This window comes from Paroedura picta, chromosome 5, assembly GCF_049243985.1.
Source record: "Paroedura picta isolate Pp20150507F chromosome 5, Ppicta_v3.0, whole genome shotgun sequence".
NCBI lineage: Eukaryota > Metazoa > Chordata > Lepidosauria > Squamata > Gekkonidae > Paroedura > Paroedura picta.
Window position 1 is genome coordinate 76,661,599 of NC_135373.1, and position 6,471 is coordinate 76,668,069.

A 6,471-nucleotide genomic window follows, 5' to 3' on the forward strand; every position below is an offset into this window, starting at 1 on the left:
TCCTTCCGGCCCGGCTGCTGCGCTGGGATTAGGCTGGGAGCCAGAGGGAGCGCCGCCATGTGCAGCCGGAACACCCGGGCAACGTTTACGCGGCGTCGGATCATCCGTGTGGGGTGCACGAGGAGACTAAGCTGGGAAGGGGCTTGTTTCCAAGTAGGGGAGTTCGGTGGCAATTTCGGAGGGCTCGTCCGTGCCAGCGGAATTAAAGTAGGAGTTGACAGTGGAAACTTTCATTCCAAACGAGATGTTTTATTAGCGTTGTCAAATTATGAAAAGCAAAAGAGAGGACATAGTTTCCGACTGACTGATTCAGAGAAGTGAGCACCATGACACATTTAATTTAAAAACTCCTGCTATTTAAGATGTGCTACTTGCTACTAACTAGGAATATTGGTAGCCTTCTATCACAAAAAGGATATTTTCATCAGTTTTTTTTTTTTTAGAGAGAGACCAAAAGAGGACGCAGACACGGAAAAAAAGAGGTGTAGCTCTAGTTTTATCCGCTCGGCCCGATATGTGCTTTCATTGCATCCTGGCTTTGCGATCGCATGCACATTTACTTGGAAGTAAATGCCATTTTGCTAATTGGTAAATATGCATAAAAGATGGTGAGTGAATAAATATTTTTTGTCGACGGGTATGTTGCCGTGTATCTAACTGATAGTGCTTGTTTTAAGCATCATGTAGCCTGAAAGTTAGACTGAAATCAGTAGGACGTCCCCATAGAAATGCGTAGAGTCGAGATGTAATGCTATCCTTTGTTTCTTGTGATTAGGAGTGTAGGATCTCAACACTTCACATTACAGGACTGGTGCTCATTTAAAAACAATTCTGTTCAGAAAATCTTCCTTTCAAAATGAAGAGTCTCTTGTCCCTCAGGGGACATGCTCAATAGCATACATATGGCTTGGAAGTAAGGATTAGAGGCACAAGTAGGAACCTGACTGCAGAACATCCAGCTATTGCACCCTGCTTATATGTCCCTATCATTGCTTAGGATCAAGCTGTTTGTGTTTAGGACTCATGTATAAAGTAGCATGCTGATGGGAATATAACTAATTAACAAACCTAATTTGGAAAGTGAAAACCAATTAAATCTGGTTCATTGTGATCCACAATGTGGTACCCACTAATACATTTTCTTCATGCGCTTCCTACTCCCCCTCAAAGCAAAGAGCCAGTCCTGACTACCGAGATATCAAGTGCCTTAAAAAAAGAAACATACTGCTTCTATTATGGGTCATGTCTAGGGTTGCCAGCTCTGGTTGGGAAATACCTGGAGACTTTGGGGATAGATGCAGGAATGCGTGGATTTGAGGCAGAGAGGGACTTCAGTAGAGTATAATCCTATGGAGTCCACCTTCCAAAGCAGCCATTTTCTCTAGGGGAACTGATCTCTTTAGTCTGGAGATGAGCTATAATTTCAGGGGATACCTTGGTCCTACCTGGGGACTGGCATCCCTAGTACTGTGTGTTTTTATTTACAATTCATTTTCTTTCTGCAAACATGGGACTTTGTGGTGAGGAGAGGATAATGGTGTAAGCTGCTTTAGATACCAATTGGGGAGTGAAGTAGGATATAAATGTAGTAGAAAAATTAAAGTGTTGAGAAATTTCTCTTGCGTGTTTCTGGCCATATTGCGTGAGTTTTATTGGTCCATACTCTAGGGCAGTGATCCCCAACCTTTTTATCACCGGGGACCGGTCAACGCTTGACAATTGTACTGAGGCCCGGGGGGGGGGTAGTCTTTTGCCGAGGGACGTCATTGCCGCCTGAGCCCCTGCTCTGCTTGCTTTCCTGCCAGTGCCTGAGTTCCCGCCACCCGCTGGGGGGCGCTGCCAGCAGCAGCTGTGCAGTGCCATGCCGAGGGGGAGCCCCAGCCATGGTGGCCACCAGAGATATCACCCTGATATCACCAAAGGTGAGTCGGCGGCAGAGTGGCAGGGCAGCCCCCGAGGCAGCACCCGGGGAGGAGAACGGAGCTGTGGCCCAGTACTAACTGACCCACGGACCGGTCCCGGTCCGGGGGTTGAGGACCACTGCTCTAGGGTTCAGCATTAGATATAATGATGAAATCCATTGACAGTGCTGGGACTTAAAAAGGCAACTAAGGGCCTCAACATTGGTCAGTGATCTAGAGTGCTGGTGCTTAGGCTATGTGGAAGGAATTTCCTGTTCTAGGTTCTTGTAACCTGCCCTGAGCTGGGTAGGAAAGGGCACTATAAAAAAAAAATTAACTGGACTACTGCTGCTTTTGCTATTCTTCTTTCTTTTTCAGGGAAGAGAAGGAACCCCTTTCTGCTTGAGCAAGAATCTTTCTGCAGCAGCTACACTTTGATTTATTTAGTACATTTTCATGCTGTCCCCCTCCAGGAAGCTGAAGGCAGAGTAGTTTTGCCTCCCCACCCCTCCATTTTATCCTTTACCCTAGGAGATCACTGAAGCTGAGAGAAAGGGCAACTGGGCCAAATCACTCTGTGAGCTTCCAGGCTGAATGAGGATTTGAAGCTGAGTCTTCAAGATGCTTATAGTCCACCTTAACCACTATACAACCAATAACTTGTTCTGTTGTTCTGTTGTTGGGTGGCTGCTGGTATTGTCTTTGTTCACTCAGCCTGTGCAACAATGTAATATTTTTAGTCAGTGCATGAATTGTATATCTGTAGAGTATGAATTTCGGTTGGAAAGAAATCAGGGAGGGGAAGGCCTGGTCTCCCATGGGCTGCAGTCCTCTCCCTCAGGTCTCATAATTTACAACATTAAAACCAATAAAGTAAAACAAATTAAAATAGAAATATTAATATTAAAATATATGTAGTTTCCCCCATATCACTATTAAAACAGCCAAAACACTTGGTTATTCTCCAGAGGCCAATCTAACCAATTCAACCTTGCATGTCCTGCAGAAACTAAATGGTGGGCCCACGTGTGCCTGGAAAGCATGGCACTTCAGAATATGCTTCTCCACCTAATTAATCATATCTTTGAGGAACTCTCCAGGCAAGCTTTTTCCTATGAAAATTCACATGCACGATCCCCCCATCTCCATGTGGTAACTTCACCAACAACAAAATACTGGAAGAGCCACTTTTGCATTCTTTGGCGCTAATCTCCAGTATCTACAAAGAAAAGCATGTTATTTATAAGGTATGAACAGTATAACTATGTTTTAACCATTTTTTCCAAAGCTTTATTGTCAGGTAGCCAGACTTAGCCACTTTAAATGTGATCTCTGGATTGTTATCCTATATGAAGAAGAAGAGTTGGTTCGTATATGCCACTTGTTCCTACCCGAAGGATGCTCAAAGCACCTTCCCATTCCTCTCCCCACAACAGACACCCTGTGGTGTGGGTGAGGCTGAGAGAGCCCTGATATCACTGCTCGGTCAGAACGGTTTTATCAGTGCTGTGGCGAGCCCAAGGGTCACCCAGCTGGCTGCATGTGGGGGAGCGCAGAAACAAACCTGGCATGCCAGATTAGAAGCCCACACTCCTAACCACTACACCAAACTGGCTCTAACTGTATAGCATTCTAACTGGATAAAACATGTCCTGGGTGTTTCTGAACATACAAGATCAATAAGAAATTCATGAATTCATTTATATAGAGATAATATTCAAAAATTACATGCTCCACAGTTTCAACACTTCTGAAGTCTGAGTCCAGTGGCACCTCTGAGAGCAACAAGGTTTTATTCAAGGTATAAACTTTCATGTAGATCTAAGCAAGTGTGCATGTATACAAAAAATTATACCTTGAATAAAACTTTATTGGTCTTAAAGGTACCACTGGATTTGAACTTTGTTCTTCTGCTTCAGATCAACATGGTTACCCACCTGACTCAATCTCCAGTATTGTTATTATAAGTCAGATTATGTTTTTCCCATTTTGTCTTTAGCCTTTTAAGGGATCTGTGTCTTCTCTTTGGCTTCAGAGAAACATTTGATTAACTGATTTTTATACTTTCAGTTGGATTTTTTGCTCCTTTTCCCCAGAATGTCATGGATGTCTCTTGATAATAGCTGTGCCTTAGTCCCTCTGAAGTCAGCAGAGCATTCTACTCAAGTTAAAGACAAGGGGTCCAGAAAATTATCCCTTGAAAGATCCCTAACCCCCATTAATTAATATCCCGATAAAAAGTTCTGGGAATTAAAAGTATCATTATTATATTTATACCCTGCTTTTCTATGCAAAGGAGACTGAAAGCTGCTTATAGCATCATTCTCTCCTCTGCCATTTTATTCTCACAGCCACTGCCCATTGAGATAGGCTAGGCTGAGAGAAACCAATTGGCCCAAGGTCAGCCAGCAAACTTCCATAGATAAGGGGGAATTCAAAGCAGGGTCTTCAAGCTATACTGAGGCTATGGCATCAAACTGATCCACTTGCGAATGATGTTCTTTTATGTGGGTTTCTCATGAGACAAGGCATGACTTTTGGGTTTGGATTTTGCTGTAAAACCATGCATTTACCTATATCTTTTATGTATGGTACAAGTTTTCAAGGATTGCAGCACATTTTATCAGATGCAAGACATGTTATCCTCAGGTGATGGGAATACACACACATACTGTAACTACTGGGCCCACAAAGCCATAAAATACAAAATGTGCTGAAGGTATGATATTTCAGTATAAACCTTGGTATACAAATGCATGCAGTAACCATGCAAAACATATTTGCTTCATTACATGGCAAGTAGTTCCAGAATCAGCACTTTACCAGAGTTTGCTCCCTTTGTGGGAAAGTGTACTGAAGACTTGCAGTGTTTTTATAGTATTCACTTTATTTATCAAATATAGGGTAGAGCACAGGTGGAGACACACATTCCACGCAGTAGATCTGCTATCCCTACATCAGATTTTCAGATGCTACGGCTAACTGCAGTAGAGTTTCAATTTAGTGGCACCTTTAAGACTTTATTCAAGGTATAAGCTTTCATGTGCAAGCACACTAAAATAGGTTTTCATAAACTATTACATAAAGGAAGAGAGAGGGTGAAGGGGGTTTGTTGCCAGGAAGGGCTAGTTAAAGTCAAGATACATAAATAGCTGGACTATTATAGCTGAGAATGGATTAAGTTGTAAATGGCAATAAATTAGCATATACATACAAGATGTGAGTACAAAATTTGAGTGTAGTGGCAAATTGAAGACCAACAAAGTTTAATTTCTGGTGCAAGTGAAAACTGAGTGATTTAACATATGTAATGAGATAATAAGCCGATATACCTGTTAAGTCCTGGAGTATTGCAGTATACTCATTGTCCTGAGTATTGCAGTAACTTGTAATTCAACCATCTCCAGTTTATTGCAAAATGCCTTTGCAATAAAACAGTTACTTCGAGGTCCCCCATTGACGGCTGAAATGTCTGCCTCAATCTATGAATACTTACTTCCTTTTCAGACATACTCTTCTCCCTAGGCAGGTTGGGAGCCTGCCTCTTCTAGCCTGAATTGGTATTTGAACAAAATCTGATTCTCAGCCCACAAGGCCCATCTGGGAGACAGCAGCTGTAGTTAAGGTATATTACCATTTCTCTTCTCAGGGCTTTGGTTCCTTAAGCCATGCCACCTCAGGCTAAGCCTGTACAATAGAACTATGTACACACTCATGTTCATTACAGCAACGACAGTAATGGAAGATAATGAAATGTTCTCTCATTGGTTTACAATTGCTCAACAGTCCAAGTCAGAACACTGACACCTGTGCATAGTTCCTGACATGCACAGCAGGAGCCATTTATATGCTAAAAAATTCTCATACATACATCATGCAGAAAACTGTAATGTAAGATTCAATTCTTAGTGATGTCCCTTGCATGATTATTGCAAAGCTCTACTTAAAAGCTGTACATTAAAAGTTATAGGATTTTTTTCTGTGTCATACTCCAATGTGACAAGAGTAGGCTACACTGATCACAACAACTCAATTCTTTCAGTGAGTTCTAGGAAAGAAAGAGAGCGGGCCACAGTTATCAAGACTTTTCCTTCTCAGCCAACTCAACAGAGGAAGGAGGAACACCAAGAGCAGGAGGCTCACGAACCAGGCACATAATGACCCATACATTTTCCGTGTCCATCCCTATATATTAAGGTGACCACATTGTCCCACTTTTGGAGGGACATCTGGGGGTACCTGGCAAATTGTACTTATGTTGAAATTAAAAAATATATATTACGATACTATTTTTGCGTTCTATGAAAATTTTTGTTGCTCCATATAGACCAAATTTTTAATCAAGAACCCCCCCGGTCAATGGTGTCCTGCTTTACCAATGTTAAAATCTGGTCACCTTACTATATATGGCCCATGCACTCTCTGTCATGTAGCCCCCCCTTGGTTTAAATCCTTTTATACCACCATTTAAGACACTTTAAAACAAATACTCAAGAAGGATGTCATTTGCATAATTGGTGATTTTAATGCAAAAGTTGGCACGCAAGCAGAGAGAGACATTACTGGGTAA